This window comes from Oryctolagus cuniculus, chromosome 20 (assembly GCF_051225735.1).
Source record: "Oryctolagus cuniculus isolate XC-2025 breed Fujian yellow rabbit chromosome 20, ASM5122573v1, whole genome shotgun sequence".
Classification (NCBI taxonomy): Eukaryota; Metazoa; Chordata; class Mammalia; order Lagomorpha; family Leporidae; genus Oryctolagus; species Oryctolagus cuniculus.
In genome coordinates, this window is record NC_142886.1 from 52,754,779 (window position 1) to 52,778,225 (window position 23,447).

Below are 23,447 nucleotides of genomic sequence, written 5' to 3' on the forward strand. Positions count from 1 at the left end.
TGGTAGGAGGCACCTCCACACTCTACACCTCTGTTCCTCACACAGGACTTTCCACTCCACCTAACAGCTCCAGGAGCGATGTGCGCTCTGTACCGTCATTGGTTGTGGTTGTCCAGTTTTCCTAATGATTTTGTTAATGTGCTGTGAAAGGTTGAAATAGTGAGTTCTTCACGTATATGGTGTTAAATTCTGACTGGGTGGGATTTATGTAAGAGCAGTCTTTGAAGATACTGGCACATGAATGTGTTTCTTCCAAATTTGAAGTCGAATGTCATTGAAATAACTTTTTTTAAAAAAGCAATTCATGGCTTTTTAGGTTTTAGTGTGTGTGTGTGTGTTAAGAATTGAGTACACATCAAAACACCTGTGTGCTGGATATTAACACCAATGAAATATCAGTTATGGACCAAAAAGTGCCAGTCTGTGAACTCCCACCCCAAAAGTTCACCAATCTCATACTTTAGCTGGTGTGTGGCACATTGGGTGAAAGCCCTGGCCTGAAGCGCCGGCATCTCAAATGAGCGCCGGTCTAGTCCTAGCTGCTCCTCTTCCCATCCAGCTCTCTGCTATGGCCTGGGAAGCAGTAGAAGATGGCCCAAGTCTTTGGGCCCCTGAATCTACATGGGAGACCCCAAGAAGCTCCTGGCCCTTGCCTTCAGATCGGAACAATTTCGGCCATTGTGACCAACTGGGGAGACAACCATGCAGACAAAGAGAAATTTCAAATCAGCTGGTTTACTACCCAAACCCCCGCATATGGGATGCCTGCATCTACCATGCCATCATCACCCACCTCTAATGAGATTTTATTTTACTTTATTTTATTTTAAAGGTTTATTTATTTATTACATGAGAGAACAATTGTATTTTTGCAGGAGACATTTAGTAAACACATGGAGTTGATGCAGCTATCCTGGTGAAGAGCAGAAAATTTGTTCATTCCTGATGATGACAGAGTTGAGAGATGCAAGGATGATTTTGCTTCCACAGGAGGAGGAGCATGGCTGAGAACAGGTGCGGGCAGTCCCTGGAGGAAGGAGTCGGGGTCTCTGGACACACAGTCTCTGGGGCAGGCCCTTCATGCAGCAGGGATGCAGCTCCAGGGTTGGATCATTGGTGGGCTCACAGGGACACAGTCCAGAACCACCTGGATCTAGTGCAGACTTCACTGGGATGTCCCACCTGCTGGTCTCCCTGAGATGGAGACAAGGCCAGCAGAGTGTGGGGAACAAGACCTCTCCACACCCAGTGTTTTCCATGAGTCTGACCCCTTGCACTACCAAAGGCCACCTCTGCTTGCAAATGAGAGCAGGTTCGGGGATCCCAGGAGACGTGAGGAAGAGTAAGCAGGATTTCTAGGAGCCACAGCCTGAGCCACCCCTGAGCTGCAGGTTAATCCCTGACCTGGGGTTTGGAGCACGTGGACCTCAACCTGTGAGTTCAGGGTGAAGAAGTGAAGGGATACGAGGGCACAGCTGTAGAGAATGGACACGGGAGCCCCAGGGAACAGGACTAGGGGTCAGCTCACCCCTCAGGCCCCAGCTGTGCAGGAGGGTAGGGCATGGATGTGAAACACTGCAGCATCCATAGCCCCTGACCGGCTCTACACTGCCCCTGGGCTCTCAGCGGGCTCCCAGATGACGTCATCTGAGAATTCCACGGAGAGCTCTTCTGTGACTCGGGCTGGAAAAGCCTCCCCGGGTGCCCAGAGCTCCCTCAGGTCTCAGATGCTGGGGACCCCAGAGATGTCATTCATTCCTTCAAAACAACTCCATTATCTTCATGTGACGTCTTCCCGTGATACCAAAACTTCTGCTCAGTGATCGGTGTTAGGGACAGAATCATCCATCCAGATCGGGACGTAGGAAAGGTTTAGTGGACCACAAACCCCAATTTCCGGACGGGAGCCAGCGATTCACCTCCTAATGCATCTGGTCCTGGGTCTGAGTCTGCTCAGTGCGTCTCCTGCGCCCCCTGGTGGAGCCGCGCGTCCCTGCAGGGAGGTTTGTGTCTGGACTCAGCCTGAGGGCCCCTCATTGTGTCTCTGGCACAGAAATAAGTGGCCGTGTCCGCTGCTGTCAGACTGGTCATTAGCAGAGACACCGTGTTCTGGTTGGTGTTGCTGGAGATGGTGAATCGGCCATTCACCCAACTCGCGTAGTATGTGCTAATACTACTAGCATAAATGTATCCGATCCACTCCAGCCCATTCCCTGGAGCCTGTCGGACCCAGCACATGTGGTAGCTACTGATGATGAATCCAGAGGCTGTGCAGGTAAGTGTCAGGGATCCTCCAGGCGTGACCAGGCCTCCCCCGGACTCCTTCAGCTGCTGCTGACACTGGACACCTGCAAACACAGACGACATGGTCAGGAAGCTGTCACTCACATTCTCTGTGTCTCTCACTCACGTCCTCTCCCAGACTCAGTGCCCCGCATTCCCCATCATTACCTTTGAGCACAGCGACCAGGAGAAGCCAGCGCAGCCCAGTCTCCATGGTGAGCGTCTGTGTTGAGTGCGATCACTGAGTGGACACCTGGGAGTCCTGGGGCTGGAGCTCCTGTGCCAGAGCTGCAGGGTGAGGGCTGGGCTGGTTTTCATGGGCAGAGGGATGCCCTATTTGCATGTGCTGCCCCTATATAGCAGGCATGGGGTCAGACGCCTCAGACAGGACAGGGCCCAGGGCAGACGTGGTGTCCTAGGTTTGTAGGGTGATGGCTATGATTGGATTCAGATGATATGAATGTTTATGTTATCATAATTTTAGAAGATTGAAGGCAATGACCTTGTTTCATTCTAATATGTGTGTACCCTTAATATGCAGTGTTAGCAATATCATGTGCCTCATTTATTTAAATAAGCATTAGTTCTTTATCATCTATATGAAAGACATTGGGACAGTGATAGAGAGAGAAGGGGTGAGAGATACAGAAATGTAGAGATGGAAAGAAAAGGTGACAATGGGAGATTTCTGCCTTTGGGTTGACAGCCCCAGACATCCCATATGCCTATGACCCCTAGGAGTTAGTCTTTCTGAACCCTGGATCAAGAAACTGTGTCTGAAATTCAAATGTCGGTGGTAGGGGCTCCTTTGCTCATAGCGTCGTCTACAGTTTCCCATGATGCATTATGAGGAAAAGTGTGGGAAGCCGTGAGGCTGGGCCCAGTCAGTTCTGTGATGGGAACACGGGTGTCCCTAGTGGGGACTTAGCCAATTTTGACCAAATGCCTGTCGCCCACTTTTAAACAGATGAAGGACTGCAAGTGCATTTTTTAATGTTAACTATGTTTTGTTTCCTTATTCATCCATTGCCTTAAAGTTTAAAAACTATTTAAACTGTTTAAAACTGTTCCTGAACACAGAACACTGTACATGGTAGTGGGGTATAGAGTGCTCCTGGAATGTGCATGGTAGAAATGGGCACAGATCAACTCAGTGTCATGCGCATTTCCACCTCCTTTTCCATCAATCTGAGTTTGGCAGCCTGGAGACCTCAGTTCTCGTTATTTGTGGAACCTGTCGTGTGTTGTGGTGAACTCAGTCAGCCCACTGTGGTGTGGGCAGAATTATTCCTTCTTGTGGGTGGTGCTTTGTGCCCTGGTATCAGCCATCCCCTGTTCCCCCCTCTTCCCTGTTCTGTAACCATGACTCTGAGTTGAGGTCAAGCACTGGGTAGAAGTCTCTGTGTCACAATTGAGCTGCCATTCTGTGTTCAGGTAATGCAGCTTTGTTCCCAATAGTTCAGTCTACAATAAAGCAAGTGTGCATAGAAGAGTGAATGGATTCTTTCACATTTGGACATAGAATATTATTCAGCATTAAGAAGGAGGTCATTCTGTCAATAGGAAACATGGGTCTGCCTGGAACAAAATATGCTAACAGAAATAATCCCGGTACATGTAGACACATAGTATGTGACATTAGTTATATATGCAGTCCACAAGATTGAACTCACAGAGGTAGGCAGTGCAATGTTGATCACTGTCTACCATGACCCAAGTGTTTGTCCCCTTCCAACCCTGTAGGAAACTGGAGGAAGTTCCAGGCTCCTGGTTTCTGGCTGAGCCATCTTCAGTCTTAGCAGCCATTCAGACGGAAATCTGTGGAAGGAAGATTCTCCCTCCATCTGTTGGTCTCTTCCTCTCTTGCTATAACACTGACTTTAAAATAAAATAAATAGATACTTAAAATAAATTGAAGATTAATTATACATATGATTAGGAGCCTGTTTCTTAATGTTGAATGATCTCAAGCAATTGAAACCCAAGGGAAGAAATCAATTGTTTAAATGCAGTGACTGATAAGGTGGTGACTGGAGCAGCCCTGGAGTGAGCCTGAGGGATTCCTGCCTCCCGTGTCAGGATGCTTAGAGCTGCGTCCTAGTTTGGTTCCAGTTTCAGAGTCCTGCCTAAGCACACCCTGGGAGGCCGTAGGTGAGGTTCCAAGTAGTCCCATGCGGACACATGGAAGAATTCCAAGAACCAGGCTGTTGCCTCATCCAGCTAAAGCTTTTGTAGCCATTAGGGAAGTGACCCAGGAATTAGAAGATCACTGTCAATCTCCGTCTCTTTGTGGTTTTGGACAAATACATACAGACAAATTTTTAAATAAAATGATAAATTTTAAAATTATATCATTTCTATAAATTATTAAAAGAAGATAAATAGACAGATATATAAAATGTTATCAGTCTGGGACCATATGTATGTCCATGTTAGAAGCATGAGACATCCCATCGCTCCTGTTAGAATGGCTATTACCAGACATACCAGAGCTGACATGTTTTATGGAGGTAGAGAGAGATGATAACCCTGGTACAAGTCTGTGTCAGGTTAATTAGTAAAACCGTTATGGAAAAGCATCAAAAACTGAGAAATAGAATTATTACATGATGTTCAAGCACCATTGCATGGTACAATGAATATGAAATCCCAGGGAGGTGTCCACGGGATCTGCAATCAGTATGGCAAACACCTCTGCAGTTCCTTGTTCGTTTAAAGCACCGCAAATCAAAAGAGTTCATACGTGTGATCCAGTGACATCTCATGAAAGCAAGAATGGAAAATGAAAGAAATGGACAAAGTTACATTTTAATAGGAAGTTTACAAGCAGTAGAGTAAGAAATTCTGTAATTTTGGACAACTTGGATGTTCCTGGAGAATAATGTGCCTAGGATAATATGTCAGTAAAAGTACACTCTGCTAACAATCCAGGCCAGGAAGACACATAATATGTGATGCTACCTACGTGGGATAAAAGGCTGAACTCACAGAGGCAGGAAGTACAATGGTGAAGACCAAAGTCTGAGCGAGGGAGGAGCAGAGGTGATGGTGGAGCAAGGTCAGAGTTCCAGTCCCACAGGATCCACACACTGAGGGATCTACTGTACAGCGTGGTGAAAGAGGTTAAGAGAATATTGTGTTTGGAAATCTCCTAAGAGCAGGAGACAGCTGAACTCCACCAAAAACATGTGTTGAGGTATGAACGTGTCAGCAAGTCTGAGTTCATAATTCCACTCAATATGCATTCATTTTGTCCACACATATCATTGTACCTCATAGAGCTATACTCAATTCTTATTTATAAAACATTTATGAATATGAAATGGCAACGATGGCCAATCATGAAGATTCAGATCTCTGAATACTGGGGTTGTGTTTGCCAATGTTTTATGGAGATGATAAATGAAGGCAGTTGACTCAGGCTTGGCAGCTGGAACCCAGGAGGTTGGAACTGAATCATTGTTCCCACCTTGGTGATCGAGCCTCATAACAGATCCATCATCTACTGTCTTCCAGGGTGCATTGTCAGTACAAGTATGGGAAAGTGTGTAAATAGGCTCCATCCAGCACTGTGATATGCAGCATGGATGTCTCCCTCTCTAAATAGATGAAAGACTAAAGTGGAGTGATAACTCCAGTCAGCATGACATGGAGTGAAGAGCAGGGACACTGGACACATGGTCTAAGACTGGCTCTTCCTGCAGCTGTGATTCAGCCTCAGGACACTGGTCATCATGCTGGAGCCACAGACACAGCTCCCCCTGATGTGGACTCCAGCCCCAGAGTGCACAGCCACTGTGTGTCCCACTTTCTGCTCTCCCTCAACCACAGCAGTTGCAGGGGTCCCACGACACTGGGGCAGAACCAGATCAGCTGGAAGTGCACATCCAACACTTTCCATTCAGTTATGACCTTGACTGCTGATGTCCAGTGCATTTCTCTCTTGAGTTCAGGTAGGGACCCACAGGAGGGTACCAGGACCTAGAGGATGAGGAAGTCCCTGTAGGCTTCCCAGGTGCTTGCAGAAGCTCAGCCTGAGACACAGCTGAGCTGCAGTACATTCCTGAGTGCTGTGATGTTCACACAGGGACCACAGACTTCCAGGATTAAAGGGAAATGCAGGTTGGGTTAAAGTCTGCAGAAAGTGAGTGTGGATCACCCACATGTAGAGTCAAAAGTTGGTTCAGTGCACACTTGCTGGTTGTGGCAGGAGAGGGATGAGTGGAATAGTTGCTGTTTAACAGATCAACGGCCCTGTCTCAGCTGTCCCTGGTTATACAGGGAAAACTGAAACTGTCCAAAGCTTTCAGTGCCCTGAGGGTGCTGTCGTGAGTCAGGTTGGAAGAGACTCAATAGTCCTCAATATTCCCACATCTCTGACCCTTGTGAGCACAGTCGCTGTCCATGAACCAAATTGTTCATTTAGGACTTCTTCCTTTTACATCAAACTTTCTCTCCGTCATTGAAGTTGGGAGGGACAGATCAAAAAGTAGAATTCTTCCCTCAAAACTGTTACAGGAGAGCAAACCCCAGTTCCCTGATAGGAAACCAGGGCTTCATCTCCCTCTGCGCCTGCGCATGACCAAAATCTGCGCTCAGTGAGTCTTGTGCGCCCCCTGGTGGAGCCGCGCGCCCCTCAGGGAGGTTTGTGTCTGGGCTCAGTCTGAGGGCCCCTTACTGTGTCTCTGGCACAGAAATAGGTGGCCGTGTCCGCCGCTGTCAGACTGGTCATTTTCAGATCCACCGTGCTCGAGGTTTTGGAGATGGTGAATCGACCATTCACCCAGCTCGCGTAGTATGCGCTACCACCAGTACTAATCCATCCTATGTATTCCAGCCCCTTCCTTGGAGCCCTGCGGACCGAGCCCATGTTGTAGCTACTGAGGGAGAATCAAGAGACTGTGCAGGTGAGTGTCAGGGATCCTCCAGGCGTGATCAGGCCTCCCCCGGACTCCTTCAGCTGCTGCTGACACTGGACACCTGCAAACACAGACGACATGGTCAGGAAGCTGTCACTCACACTCTCTGTGTCTCTCACTCACGTCCTCTCCCAGACTCAGTGCCCCGCATTCTCCATCATTACCTTTGAGCACAGCGACCAGGAGAAGCCAGCGCAGCCCAGTCTCCATGGTGAGCGTCTGTGTTGAGTGCGATCACTGAGTGGACACCTGGGAGTCCTGGGGCTGGAGCTCCTGTGCCAGAGCTGCAGGGTGAGGGCTGGGCTGGTTTTCATGGGCAGAGGGATGCCCTATTTGCATGTGCTGCCCCTATATAGCAGGCATGGGGTCAGACGCCTCAGACAGGACAGGGCCCAGGGCAGACGTGGTACCTGGGTGTGTAGGGTGATGGCTATGATACGATTCAGATAATATGAATTTTTATGTTATCATAATTTTAAAAGTTGAAGGCAATGACCTTGTTTCATTCTAATATGTGTGTACCCTTAATATCTAGTGTTAGCAGTGTCATGTCATTCATTTATTTAAATAACCATTGGTTCCTTATCATCTGTATGATAGACATTGGTACAGTGATAGAGAGAGAAGGGGTGAGAGAGACAGAAATGTAGAGATGGACAGAAAAGGTGACAATGGGAGATTTCTGCCTTTGGGTTGACAGTCCCAGACATCCCAAATGCCCATCACCCCTAGGAGTTAGTCTTTCTGAACCCTGAAGCAAGAAACTGTGTCTGTAATTCCAACTTTGGTGGTAGGGGCTCCTTTGCTTGTAGCATCATCTATAGTTTCTGATTATGAATTATCAGGAAAAAGTGTGGGAAGCCGTGAGGCTGGGCTCAGTCAGTTCTCTGATGGGAAATCAGGTGTCCCAATGGGGACTTATCCAATTTTGTCCTAATGCCTGTCGCCCACTTTAAAACAGATGAGACTGCAAGTACATTTTTAAGGTTAACTATGTTTTGTTTCCTTATTCATCCATTACCTTATTTTAAAACTGTTCCTGAACACAGAACACTGTACATGGTAGTGGGGTGTAGTGTGCTCCTGGAATGTGCATGGTAGAAATGGGCACAGATGAACTCAGTGTCATGCACATTTCCACCTCCTTTCCATCACTCTGTTGGGAGGCCTGGAGACCTCAGTTCTCGTTATTTGTGGAACCTGTCGTGGGTTGTGGTGAACTGAGTCAGCCCACTGTGGTGTGGGCAGAATTATTCCTTCCTGTGAGTGGTGCTTTGTGCCCTGGTATCAGCTGCCCTGTGTTCCCCCCCTTCCCTGTTCTGTAACCATGACTCTGAGTTCAGGTCCAGCACTGGATATGAAGTCACTGAGTCACAATTCACCCACAGTCCTGGGTTCAGCTATGCAGCTTTTTTCACACTAGTTCAGTCTACAAAAAAGCAAGTGTGCATAAAACAGTGAATTGATCCTTTCCCATTTGGATATGGAATATTATTCAGTATTAAGAATGAGGTTTTTCTGTCATTAGGAAATGTGGGTCTGCCTGGAGCATACATACTAAAAGAAATAATGCAGGTACATGTGGACACATAGTATGTGAAATTAGTTGTATATGCAGTCCACAAGCTTGAACTCACACAGGTAGGAAGTGCAATGGTGATCACTGTCTACCATGACTCAAGTGTTTGTCCCCTTCTAGCCCCTTGTGAAGCTGGAGGAAATTCCAGGCTCCTGGTTTCTGGCTGAGCCATCTTCAGTCTTAGCAGCCATTCAGGAAGTGAACCATTGGACGGAATCTTCTCTCTCCATCTGTTGGTCTCGTCATCTCTTGCTATAACACTGACTTTAAAATAAAATAGATACTGAAATTTATATGCATTAAATAAAAGTTTTAAAAAAATAAAATAGATACTTAAAATAAATTGAAGATTAATTATACATATGATTAGGAGCCTTTTTCCTAATGTTGAAAGATCTCAAGCAACTGAATCACAAGGGAAGAAATCAATTGTGTACATGCAGTGATGATAAGGTGGTGACAGGAGCAGCACTGGAGTGAGCCTGAGGGATTCCTGCCTCCCGTATCAGGATGATTAGTGCTGTGTCCTAGGTTGTTCCTGTTTCAGATTCCTGCCTAAGCACACCCTGGGAGGCCATAGGTGAGGTTCCAAGCAGTCCCACGTGGGAGCCCTGGACAGAATTCCAAGCACCTGGCTGTTGCCTGACCATATGAATCTTTTGTACAAATGACCCAGGAGTTAGAAGATCACTGTCAGTCTCCATCTCTTTGTGGTTTTGGACAAATACATACAGACAAATTTTTAAATAAAATGATAAATTTTTATGACAGGCAGAGTGGACAATGACAGAGAGAGACAGAGAGAAATGTCTTCCTTTACCATTGGTTCACCCTCCAATGGCCGCTGTAGCTGGCGCACCGAGCTGATCCGAAGCCAGGAGCCAGGTGCTTCTCCTGGTCTCCCAAGCGGATGCAGGGCCCAAGCACTTGGGCCATCCTCCAGTGCACTCCCGGGACACAGAAGAGAGCTGGCCTGGAAGAGGAGCAACTGGGACAGAATACAGCGCCCGACCTGAACTAGAACCCAGGGTGCAGATGCCGCAGGTGGAGGATTAGCCTAGTGAGCCGCGGCGCCGGCCAATGAAATGATGAATTTTAAAATTTATGTTACATCTATAAATTTTAAAAGAAGATATAAAGGCAAACATATAACACGCTACAAATCTAGGACCATCATGTATGTCCATGTTAGAAGCACAATGAGACATCCCATCGCTCCTGTTAGAATGGCTATTACCAGACATACTAGAGCTGATATGTTTTATAGGTAGAGAGAGATGATAACCCTGGTACAAGTCTGTGTCAGGTTAATTAGTAAAACCATAATGGAAAAGCATCAAAAACTAGAAATAGAATTATTACATGATGTTCAATCACCATTGCATGGACAATGAATATGAAATCCCAGGGAGGTGTCCATGGGATCTGCAGTCAGTGTGGCAAACACCTCTGCAGTTGCTTGTTCATTTAAGGCACCATAATTCAAAAGAGTTCACACATATGATCCAGTAACATCTCATGGAAGAAGGAATGGAAAATGAAGAAATGGACAAAGTTTCATTTTAAAAGGAAGCTTATATGCAGTACAGAGTAAGAAATTCTGTAATTTTGGACAACTTTATGTTCCTGGAGAAAAATGTGCCTAGGATAATATGTCAGTAAAAGTACACTCTGCTAACCATCCAGGCCAGGGAGACAAATGATATGTGATGCTACCTACGTGGGATAAAAGGATGAACAATAGCCAATCATGAAGATTCAGATCTCTGAATACTGGTGTTGTGTTGGCCATGTTTTATGGAGATGATAAATAAAGGCAGTGTACTCAAGGCTTGGAAGCTGGAACCCAGGAGCTTGGAACTGCATCAGTGTTCCCACCTTGGTGATGGGGCCTCATAACACATCCATCATCTACTGTCTTCCAGGGTGCATTGTCAGTACAAGTGTGGGAAATGTGTAAATGGGCTCTGTTCATCACTCTGATATGCAGCCTGGGTGTCTCTCTCTCTCTAATACTTATGAAAGACTCCAAATGGATTGATGACCCCAGTCAGCATAGACATGGAGTGAAGAGCAGGGACACTGGACACATGGTCTCTGGGACTGGCTCTTCCTTCAGCTGTGATTCAGCCTCAGGACACTGATCATCATGCTGGAGCCACAGTCACAGCTCCCCGTGATATGGACTCCAGCCCCAGAGTGCACAGCCTCTGTGTGTCCCACTTTCTGCTCTCCCTGAACCACAGTAGGTGCAGGGGTCCCACAACACTGGAGCAGAACCAGATCAGCTGGAAGGGCACACTCAACACTTTCCATTCAGTGATGACCTTGACTGCTGATGTCCAGGGCATTTCCCTCCTGAGTTCAGGCAGGGAGCCCACAGGAGGGTCCCAGGACCTAGAGGATGAGGAAGTCCCTGTAGGCTTCCCAGGCGCTTGCAGAAGCTCAGCCTGAGACACAGCTGAGCTGCAAGTACATTCCTGAGTGCTGTGACGTTCACACAGGGAGCACAGACTGTTCCAGGATTAAAGGGAAAATGGAGTTGTGGGAACAATCTGTAAAAAGTGAATGCAGGACATCCACAGTTTAGAATAAGACGGTTGATTCAGTTCAGCTCAGAGGCTGCTCTGACAAGAGGTAGGGACGACTTATAAAATTGAGGTAGCAAATCAAGACTCTGGCTCGTGTCTGTCTGGATTTGAAGGGAAAACTAAAATTTTCCTAAAGTCGGCAGTGCCCTGAGAACGCTGTCCTGAGTCAGACTGGACAACACTCACGAGGTCCCCAGATAGTCCTGCATCTCTGATCCTGGTGACCACTGTCATCGTTCATGAACCTGAATGTGTCCATTTAGGACTTCTTCCTGTCACATCAAGCTTCTCTACGTCAGTGGCGTCAGTGTAAGGGACAGAATCATGAAGTAGAAGTCTTCCCTCAAAACTGTAGGAGAGGAAACCCAAATCCCTGACAGGAAACCAGGGCTTCATCTCCCTCTGTGCCTGAGCAGGACAAGGATCTGGACTCAGTGCGTCTTGTGCGCCCCCTGGTGGAGCCGCACTCCCCTGCAGATAGGTTCGCTTCTGGGCTCTGACTGAGGGCCCCTCACTCTGCTTCCTGCGCAGAAATACGTGGCCGTGTCCCTGGCTGACAGACTGTTCATGAGCAGAGACACCATGTTCTGGGTGTTATCGCTGGAGATGATGATTCAGCCATTCACCCAGCTCGCATAGTCTGTGCTACCACCACTCCAAATGAATCCGATCCACTCCAGCCCCTTCCCTGGAGCCTGGCGGACCCAGCTCATGTTGTAGCTGCTGAGGGAGAATCCAGAGACTTTGCAGAAGAGTTTTAATATCCCCCAGGCTTGACCAGGCCTCCCCCGGACTCCTCCAGCTGCTCCTGACACTGGACACCTGCAAACACAGACGTCCTGGTCAGGACACTGTCACTCACACTCTCTGTGTCTCTCACTCACGTCCTCTCCCACACTCAGTGCCCCACGTTCCCCATCATTACCTTTGAGCACAGCGACCAGGACAAGCCAGCGCAGCCCAGTCTCCATGGTGAGCGTCTGTGTTGAGTGCGATCACTGAGTGGACACCTGGGAGTCCTGGGGCTGGAGCTCCTGTGCCAGAGCTGCAGGGTGAGGGCTGGGCTGGTTTTCATGGGCAGAGGGAGGCCCTATTTGCATGTGCTGCCCCTATATAGCAGGCATGGGGTCAGACGCCTCAGACAGGACTGTGCCCAGACTGATGAGAGTGTCCCGAGGCAGTCTGTCAGTGCACACTTATGGGACGCGTGATGAATTGTGTGCTCTTATTGCACACTGAACCCTGTCTTGGTCCTTTTATGTGAATGGACCTACAACATGTTTTCATTGGTTCCCTTAGCTCTTGGTCCATTCAACATTACAGGAGAAATCATCAGTACAGTTTGGATGTGTCCCCAGCTCCAGTGTGGTAAGAGGAATCCCCAGCACCTTGATCCGTGCCCCTCACCACAGGACTCAGCTCTGCCCCAGTCCACACTCAGCACTCACTGGGGCTTCCTGGTGAGGTCTGCAGAACTCCCTGCCAGCAGCAGAACAAGGAGCACTTTTGCTGGATTCCATTTTTGACAGAGAGATGCACAGGGGACCAGGTTCCACGCAGGTGCATCTGAGTGTGGTGTTCCACGTGCCAGTGTCTGTCTGTCTGCTCTTCACAACTTCTCAGCTGGTAAATTTTGCTTCTATGGGCAATGCTGTTGAGCTGTGACAGATAACTTAAGTTATTGAAGGGTCTTTTTTTGTGGACAGGCAGAGTTAGAGAGAGAGAGAGACAGACAGACAGAGAGAAAGGTCTTCCTTCCATTGGTTTATCCCCCAAATGGCCACCTCCACTGGTGGGCCATGGCCGGCGCGCTGTGCCAATTCGAAGCTGGAAGCCAGGTGCTTCTTCCTGGTCTCCCATGAGGGTGCAGGGCCCAAGCACTTGGGCCATCCTCCTCTGCCTTCCCGGGCCACAGCAGAGAGCTGGACTGGAAGAGGGGCAACCGGGACAGAATCCGACGCTATAACTGGGACAAGAACCCAGAGTGCAGGCGCCACAGGTGGAGGATAGACCTAGTGAGCCACGGCGCTGGCCTGAAGGATCTTTATAAGGGTTGTATTCCCTTCAAAGGAGGCAGAACCTTCATGGACTTGTCCCTCCTTAGTGCCCCTTTCAATGGGATCACTGGGTGGTGAAGTCCCTACATGCATGATGGAAGGCTCCATTCATCAAGTATGGAGGGTAAGTTCCACCTAACATGCAGCCTTCACCTGCTCAGTTGGAGAGACCACACACGCACACCAAGCAGTGCTGGCTCTGCTCACGGCTCTGCAGGGACAGCATCCTCAGCCTCAATACCCCAGACCCTGCTCCTCTGTGTCCACTGTGTAAGAAAGTGATTCACCTGCAGGAGGAAACCATTATGACCAATGTCCTGGTGGAATCCTGTAGAAAATGTAAGCGAGCAGAGTCCACCCCAGACACTGTGCCAGCACTGATCCCCCAAGACACAGAAGTCTGCATCTTCAGGGGATGGCTCCACCCCCAAAGCTGAGGACTGGGGAGGAGAACCATGGCACGTGGGGAAGTGACAGTCGGGGACAGGGTCCAGCAGCAGAGGGAGAGGACCTGGTGGAGGGATGGGCTCTGCTGTGCATGAGGGTAAGGACAGGGGGAAGGGCCACACAGCTGGAGCCCCAGTGCCTGCAGGAGAGCACTGAGTCAGGAGGTCTGATCAGGTCTCCTTGCCCCCTTGCATCCCCCACACTGACCACCACTGAGTAAAACTTGCACAGGTGCCTGCGAGACATTGAATGACATCATCTCTGGGGAGTGCATCCAGTGACGACTCCCACCATGAGTGGATTCAGTATCAGGGCCTCATGGAGGAAGCTGAGGTCTCCAGTGCCCCTAACAGGACCACACAGAATGCTGGGAGCAGCCTGTGGGGGTGGATGTGGTTTGTCCTCACACCATCAGTGCTGAGCATGGTCCCAACGTAACAGCACTGGCAGGGGGCGCACGGTCTGGATGTTTACAGAAATAGATTGTTCAATTCTGGGGAATCTGCTATTAGGAGATCACAGTAGATCTCCTGGGTCCCCAGCTTCAGCACAGAGCACAGTGCTGCTGGAGTCAGCCCTGGTCTCGTCTGACGTCCTCTGTGGGGATGGGGTCCCTCCCATCCGTGTTCACAATATTAGGATGCCTGATGGCACAACATTCTCACTGTCTGATCCTGGACTTCCAGCCTCTACAGCTGTGAGCTCAAGAAACCTTTTTGCTCCGTACACCTCCCTATGGGGTACTGCATGATGGATGGTTTTGCCCTGATGGCTAGTGATCTGGAACATTTTTTCATGTGTCTGTTGGCCATTTGGTCTTCCTCTTTTGAAAAATGTCTGCGTTATTGGCCCATCTCTTAACTCAGTTGTTTTTGTTGTTTGGGATTTCTTAATCTCTTTGTAGATTCTGGTTATTAATCCCTATCAGTGGCATAGCTTCAAATATTTTGCACATTCTCTCAGATACCTCTCAATTTCCTGGGTGTTTCTTTTGCCATACAGAGACTTCTCAATTTGATATAATCCCATTTATTAATTTTGTCTTTGACTGCCTATGTCTCAGGTCTTTTCCAAAAATTCTATTCCTGTGCCAGTGTCTTGCAGGGTTTCCTAAATGTTCTCTAATAACTGGATGGTGTATGGTCATAGATTAAATCTTTAATCTATCTTGCGTGGATTTTCATGTAAGGCGTAAGATAGGGGTCTTGCTTCCTACTTCCATAATATATAATAATTTAAAAAGTGAAAAAGAATCTGAAGATTCCCTGTAAATTGGAATGACGTAGTCATGGATTTGAGGGAATGACCTTGTTAAAATAGCTAAGCTACAATGTGATTTGCAGATTCAATGCATTTCCTGTGAGACAGCCTGACATTCTTCACAGGACCAGGAAGCAACTTCAAGAATTATCATGAAAAAATAGAGTTCATGATGGCTGAATGGTCTTGAGGAAAAATAGCAAAGCAGGAGGTGTCATCACATCTGAGCTGAAATTAAGCCTGGTGCTGGGATAACATAGACACCCAGAGCCCTGGGACAGAACAGAACCTAGAAATAAGGAACACATTCTGAGAATGTGAGTTCTGAGAATGCATGGTGAAAAAAGCCCAGGATGGGGATGGGTTTGCTGTCATTACCTGGGGTTGGGGACACTTGAATGCACCTGAAAATAATTCAGTTATGTGGTCATCTCACACCAGATTAGAACAGAGTGAACTTGAGGAATGCCTTGCAGGCAAGACCTGAGACAGTACAGTTCTAGAAGAAAACACTGGACAAATGCAAGCTGACATTGGTTTGGGCAATGATATTTTGATAATCTCCAATGTACAGGCAACTGAGCAAAAATAGGCAAAAGATAATGGACCCAACTGCAGAGCTCCTGTGTAACAAAGGGAGTGATCGAAGAACCAAAGACAACCACAGTTGGGAGAAAGCATTTTCAGATCACACATGGGTTGTCCAACATTTGGCCCCACAGGTTAAGCTGCCCTCCCTATGCAGCATCACTCAGCAGCATGGGTTCAGACCCTGCTTGCTGCACTTCAAATCCAGCTCCCTGCTCATGGACCAGGGAATTCTGTCAATGATGACTCAAGTGTGTGTCCCCTTCGAGCCTTGTGGGAAACTGGAGGAAGTTCCAGGCTCCTGGCTACAGTCTTGCCCTTCCCCAGCCTTTGCAGCCATTCAGGAAGGAAACCAGTGGATGGAAGCTTCTCTCTCCCTCTGTTGGTCTCTTCCTCTCTTGCCATAACACTGCCTTTCAAATCAAATAGATAGATTTTTAAAATAAATGAAAGATAACTATATATATGGTTAGGAGCCTAGATCCAAATGTTGAATGAACTCATGGAACTGAATCACAGGGGAAGCAATCAATTGTTCAAATGCAGTGACTGACAACGTGGGTGACAGGAGCAGCATTGAAGTTAGCCTGTGGGATTCCTGCTCCCGCATCAGGATGCTTAGGTTTATGTCCCAGTTTAGGTCGCAATTTCAGACTCCTCCAATGTGCACTCTGGGAGGCAGTACGAGAAGTCTGAGTTAATCCCATGTGTGAGACCTGGACTGAATTCCATGCACCTGGCTATGGTCTTACCAAATGCCAGCTTTTATGGGCATCTGGGAAGTGCTCCAGGATTCAGTAGATCACTGTTGTCAGTCTCTGTCTCTTTTTCTTTTTGGACAAATACAAGTTTTAAAAAAGGTGAAAGTATATCTGTAATTTTTTAAAGAAAATATGTAAAGGCAAATGTACAAGAATGCTTTAAATCTGGGATCATCATGCACGTACATGTTGGAGAAACAATGAGATATCCCATCCCTTTGTTAGACTTTGTATTATCAGACATACCAGAGCTGACATGTGTTGTGCAGGAAGAGAGAGAAGATAACCTGGTAAAGGCTGGAGTCAGGTAAATTAGGAAAGCTTTCATGGAGAACATCAGAAGCTGAGAAATACAATTATCACAGGATCCTCCAACACCATTCCTGGTAGAAGGAATATGAAATCCCAGGGAGGAGACCACGGGATGTGCAGTCACTGTGGCAAACATCTCTGCAGTCCCATGTTCAATTAAAGCAGCGTCATTCTCAAGAGGTCACACATATAATCCAGTGAAATTGGCGTTGAAGAAGGATGGATAATGGGACAAATAGACATAGTTATATTTTAACATGAAGTTTATAAGGCAGTAAAGAGGAGGAAATTCTGATGTCTTGGATAACTTGGATAATGCTGAGAATAATGCCTAAGGATAATGTGTCAGTCAATGTACAGATTACCATCTAGTCAAGAAGACACATAATTAGTGATGCTACCTATGTGGGATAAAAGGATGAACTCACAGAGGCAGGAAGTATGATGGTGAAGACCAAAGTCTGAGCGAGGGAGGAACAGAGGAGACGCTGTAGTAGGATCAGAGTTCCAGTCCCACAGGATCCACACACTGAGGGATCTGCTGTACAGCATTGTGACAGCAGTGAAGGGAATATGTGTCTACTGATTTCCAAAACAGGAGACCACTGACATTCGACCATGGGAACATGTGGATTTTGTGATGAGCATGTAACTAAGAATGACTTCATAATTCCATCAATTTGATACAGTCATTTTGAACACATATGCAGGTCGGGTTAAAGTCTGCAGAAAATGAGTGTGGATCACCCACATGTAAAGTCAAAGGTTGGTTCAGTGCACACTTGCTGGTTGTGGCAGGAGAGGGATGAGTGGAATAGTTGCAGTTTAACAGATCAACGGCCCTGTCTCAGCTGTCCCTGTTTGTGCAGGGAAAACTGAAACTGTCCAAAGCTTTCAGTGCCCTGAGGGTGCTGTCGGGAGTCAAGGTGGAAGAGACTCAATAGTGTCCTCAATATTCCCACATCTCTGACCCTGGTGAGCACAGTCGCTGTCCATGAACCAAATTGTTCATTTAGGACTTCTTCCTTTTACATCAGACTTTCTCTCCGTCATTGAAGTTGGGAGGGACATAATCATATAAGTAGAATTCTTCCCTCAAAACTTTTACAGGAGAGGAAAGCCCAGTTCCCTGACAGGAAACCAGGGCTTCATCTCCCTCTGCGCCTGTGCAGGACCAGAATCTGGGCTCAGTGCGTCTCGTGCGCCCCCTGGTGGAGCCGCGCGCTCCTGCAGGGAGGTTTGTGTCTGGGCTCAGTGTGAGGGCCCCTCACTGTGTCTCTGGCACAGAAATAGGTGGCCGTGTCCGAGGCTGTCAGACTGGTCATTTTCAGATCCACCGTGCTCGAGGTTTTGGAGATGGTGAATCGGCCTTTCGCCCAGCTCTTGTAGTAGGCGCTACCACCATAACTAATGTATCTTATCCATTCGAGCCCCTTCCCTGGAGCCTGGCGGACCCAGCTCATATAGTAGCTACTGATGTCGGATCCGGAGGCTGTGCAGGTGAGTGTCAGGATTCCTCCAGGCGTGACCAGGCGACCCCCGGACTCCTTCAGCTGCTGCTGACACTGGGCAACTGCAAACACAGACGACATGGTCAGGAAGCTGTCACTCACACTCTCTGTGTCTCTCACTCACGTCCTCTCCCAGACTCAGTGCCCCGCATTCTCCATCATTACCTTTGAGCACAGCGACCAGGAGAAGGCAGCGCAGCCCAGTCTCCATGGTGAGCGTCTGTGTTGAGTGCGATCACTGAGTGGACACCTGGGAGTGCTGGGGCTGGAGCTCCTGTGCCAGAGCTGCAGGGTGAGGGCTGGGCAGGTTTTCATGGGCAGAGGGAGGCCCTATTTGCATGAACTGCCCCTAGATAGCAGGCATGGGGTCAGACGCCTCAGAGAGGACAGGGCCCAGGGCAGACGTGGTGACCTGGGTGTGTAGGGTGATGGCTATGATACGATTCAGATATTGTGAATTTTTATGTTATCATTATTTTAAAAAGTTGAAGGCAATGACTTTGTTTCGTTGCAATATGCGTGTACCTTTAATATCCAGTGTTAGCAATATCATGTCCTTCATTTATTTAAATAACCATTAGTTCCTTATCATCTATATGAAAGACTTTGGACAGTGATAGAGAGAGAAGGGGTGAGAGATACAGAAATGTAGAGATGGAAAGAAAAGGTGACAATGGGCGATTTCTGCTTTTGGGTTGACAGCCCCAGACATCCCAAATACCTATGACCCCTAGGAGTTAGTCTTTCTGAACCCTGGATCCAGAAACTGTGTCTGTAATTCCAACATCAGGGGTAGGGTCTCCTTTGTTTGTAGCGTCATCTACAGTTTCCCATGATGCATTATGAGGGAAAAGTGTGGGAAGCTGTGAGGCTGGGCTCAGTCAGTTCTCTAATGCGCCCCCTGGTGGGTACCTAGCCAATTTTGTCCTAATGCCTGTTGCCCACTTTTAAACAGATGAAGGACTGCAAGTGGATTTTTTAAGGTTAACTATGTTTTGTTTCCTTATTCCTCTATTGCTTTAGTTTAAAACTGTTCCTGAACACAGAACACTGTACATGGTAGTGGGGTGTAGTGTGCTATTGGAATGTGCATGGTAGAAATGGGCACAGATGAACTCAGTGTCATGCACATTTCCACCTCCTTTCCCATCACTCTGTTGGGAGGCCTGGAGGCCTCAGTTCTAGTTATTAGTGGAACTTGTCGTGTGTTGTGGTGAACTGAGTCAGCCCACTGTGGTGTGGGCAGAATTATTCCTTCCTGTGACTGGTGCTTTGTGCCCTGGTATCAGCCGCCCTGTTCCCCCCTCTTCCCTGACTGTAACCATGACTCTGAGATCAGGTCAAGCAGTGAGTATGAAGTCACTGTGTCACAATTCATCTGCAGTCCTGCGTTCAGCTAATGCAGCCTTATTCACGATAGTTCAGTCTACAAAGAACAAGTGTGCAAAAACAGTGAATGGATTCTTTCACATTTGGACTTGGAATATTATTCAGCATTAAGAAGGAGAATGTTCTGTCATTCGGAAACATGGGTCAGCATGGAGCATACATACTAAAAGAAATAATCCAGGTAGATATGGACACACAGTATGTGACATTAGTTTTATATGCAGCTCGCAAGTTGAACTCACAGAGGTAGGCAGTGCAATGGTGATCCCTGTGTACCCTGACCCAAGTGTTTGTCCCCTTCCAGCCATGTGGGAAACTGGAGGAAGTTCCAGGCTCCTGGTTTCTGGCTGAGCCATCCCCAGTCTTAGCAGCCATTCAGGACGGAAACCTGTGGAAGGAAGATTCTCTCTCCATCTGTTGGTCTCTTCTTCTCTTGCTATAATACTGACTTTAAAATAAAATAAATACATACCTAAAATAAATTGAAGATTAATTATACATATGATTAGGAGCCTGTTTCTTAATGTTGAATGATCTCAAGCAACTGAATCCCAAGAAAATCAATCAATTCCTTAAATGCAGTGATGAAAGGTGGTGACAGGAGCAGCACTGGAGTGAGCCTGTGGGATTCCTGCCTCCCGTGTCAGGATGCTGAGTGCTGTGTCCTAGTTTGGTTCCAGTGTCAGATTCCTGCCTAAGCCCCTCTGGGAGGCAGTAGGTGAAGTTCCAAGTACTGCCATGTGGACACCTGGACAGAATTCCAAGCACCTGGCTCTCACCTGACACAGCTGAAGCTTTTGTAGCCATTGGGGAAGTGACCCAGGAGTTAGAAGATCACTGTCTGTCTCAGTCTCTCTGTGGTTTTGGACAAATTCATAAAGAAAAATTTTTAAATAAAATGGTAAATTTTTTGACAGGCAGAGTGGACAGTGACAGAGAGAGAGACAGAGAGAAATGTCTTCCTTTACCGTTGGTTCACCCTCCAATGGCTGCTGCAGCCGGCGCACCGCGCTGATCTGAAGGCTGGACCCAGGCACTTCTCCTGGTCTCCCATGTGGGCACAGGGCCATCCTCCACTGCACTCCCTGGCCACAGCAGAGAGCTGGCTTGGAGGAGGGGCAACCAGGACAGAATCCAGTGTCTGACTGGGGCTAGAACCCGGGGTGCAGGCGCCACATGTGGAGGATTAGCCTAGTGAGCCGCGACGCCAGCCAATAAAATGATAAATTTTAAAATTTATGTTACATCTATAAATTTTAAAAGAAAATATAAAGGCAAACATATAAAATGCTACAAATATGGGACTATCACGTATGTCCATGTTAGAAGCACTATGAGACATCCCATCGCTCCTGTTAGAATGACTGTTATCAGACAAACCAGAGCTGACATGTTTTATGGAGGTAGAGAGAGATGATAACCCTGGTACAAGTCTGTGTCAGGTTAATTAGTAAAACCGTATGGTAAAGCATCAAAAACTAGAAATGGAATTATTACATGATCTTCAAGCACCATTGCATTGACAATGAATATGAAATCCCAGGGAGGTGTCCACGGGATCTGCAGTCATTGTGGCAAACACCTCTGCAGTTCCTTGTTCATTTAAAGCACCGTCATTCAAAAGAGTTCACACATGTGATCCAGTGACATCTCATGGAAGCATGAATGGAAAATGAAAGAAATGGACAAAGTTACATTTTAAAAGGAAGTTTACAAGCAGTAGAGTAAGAAATTCTGTAATTTTGGACAACTTGGATGATCCTGGAGAATAATGTGCCTAGGATAATATGTCAGTAAAAGTACACTCTGCTAACCATCCAGGCCAGGAAGACACATAATATGTGATGCTACCTACGGGATAAAAGGATGAACTCACAGAGGCAGGAAGTACGATGGTGAAGACCAAAGTCTGAGCGAGGGAGGAACAGAGGAGACACTGAGCAAGGTCAGAATTCCAGTCCCACAGGATCCACACACTGAGGGATCTACCGTACAGCATGGTGACAGAGGTCAAGAGAATATTGTGAGTGGAAAATCCTAAGAGCAGCAGACAGCTGAACTCCACCAAAAACATGTGTTGTGGTAAGACGTGTCATCAAGTCTGACTTCATAATTCCATTAATACAACATTCATTTTTTTAAACAGATATCATTGTACTTCATAGAACTATACTCAATAATATTTATTAAACATTTATGAATAAGAAATAGCAACAATGGCCAATCTTGAAGATTCAGTTCTCTGAATACTGGTGTTGTGTTTGCCAGTGTTTTATGGAGATGATAAATAAAGGCAGTGCACTCAAGGCTTGGCAGCTGGAACGCGGGAGCTTGGAACTGCATCAGTGTTCCCTCCTTGGTGACGGGGCCTCATAACAGATCCATCATCCACTTTCTTCCAGGGTGCACTGTCAGTACAAGTATGGGAAATATTGTAAATAGATTCAGTGCAGCAATTTAATATGAAGCCTGGGTGTCTCCACCGCTCTAAAATTGATGAAAAACTACAAATGGGTTTTTGATGACATCAGCATAGCCACCGAGTGAAGAGCAGGGACTCTGGACACATGGTCTCTGGGACTGGCTCTTCCTCCAGCTGTGATTCAGCCTCAGGACACTGGTCATCATGCTGGAGCCACAGACACAGCTCCCCGTGATGTGGACTCCAGCCCCAGAGTGCACAGCCACTGTGTGTCCCACTTTCTGCTCTACCTCAACCACGCAGGTGTAGGGGGTCCCACATCACTGGAGCAGAAACAGATCAGCGGGAAGTGAACACAGGGAAAACAGAGTGTTCCAGGATTATAGGGAAAGTGGAGATGGGGTGTAAAGTCTGTGGAAAGTGAATGCAGAACACCCACAGTGTAGAATAAGATGGTTGGTTCATGTCAGCACACAGGCTCTATGACAGGAGGTAGGACGACTTATAAAATTGAGGTAGCAAATCAAGTCTCTGGCTCGGGTCTGTCTGGGTTTGAAGGGAAACTAAAATTTTCCTAAAGTCGGCAGTGCCCTGAGAACGCTGTCCTGAGTCAGACTGGACAATACTCACGAGGTCCCCAGATAGTCCTGCATCTCTGACCCTGGTGACCACTGTCAACGTTCACGAACCTGAATGTGTCCATTTAAGACTTCTTCCTGTCACATCAAGCTTCTCTACCTCAGTGGCGTCAGTGTAAGGGACAGAATCATGAAGTAGAAGTCTTCCCTCAAAACTGTAGGAGAGGAAACCCCAAATTCTCTACAGGAAACCAGGGCTTCATCTCCCTCTGTGCCTGAGCAGGACAAGGATCTGGACTCAGTGCGTCTTTTACGCCCCCTGGTGGAGCCGCACTCCCCTGCAGGTAGGTTCGCTTCTGGGCTCTGACTTAGGGCCCCTCACTCTGCTTCCTGCACAGAAATACGTGGCCGTGTCCCTGGCTGACAGACTGTTCATGAGCAGAGACACCATGTTCTGGGTGTTATCGCTGGAGATGATGATTCAGCCATTCACCCAGCTCACATAGTCTGTGCTACCACCACTCCAAATGAATCCGATCCACTCCAGCCCCTTCCCTGGAATCCTGGCGGACCCAGATAATGTGGTAGCTGCTGAGGGAGAATCCAGAGACTTTGCAGAAGAGTTTTAATATCCCCAGCACCTTGATCCATGCCCCTCACCACAGGACTCAGCTCTGCCCCAGTCCACCCTCAGCACTCACTGGGGCTTCCTGGTGAGGTCTGCAGAACTCCCTGCCAGCAGCAGAACAA

At 47.5% G+C, this 23,447-nt stretch overlaps 4 pseudogenes; all 4 read right to left on the minus strand.

Moving 5' to 3' along the window:
* Positions 1–23,447, minus strand: part of LOC149120197 (Ig heavy chain V-A1 region BS-5 pseudogene) — a 113,960-nt pseudogene that overhangs the window by 7,662 nt on the left and 82,851 nt on the right.
* On the minus strand, positions 1,428–2,556 carry LOC149120199 (immunoglobulin heavy variable 3-23 pseudogene; annotated as a pseudogene).
* LOC149120200 (immunoglobulin heavy variable 3-23 pseudogene) lies at positions 6,920–7,412 on the minus strand (annotated as a pseudogene).
* On the minus strand, positions 16,979–18,578 carry LOC149120201 (Ig heavy chain V-A1 region BS-5 pseudogene; annotated as a pseudogene).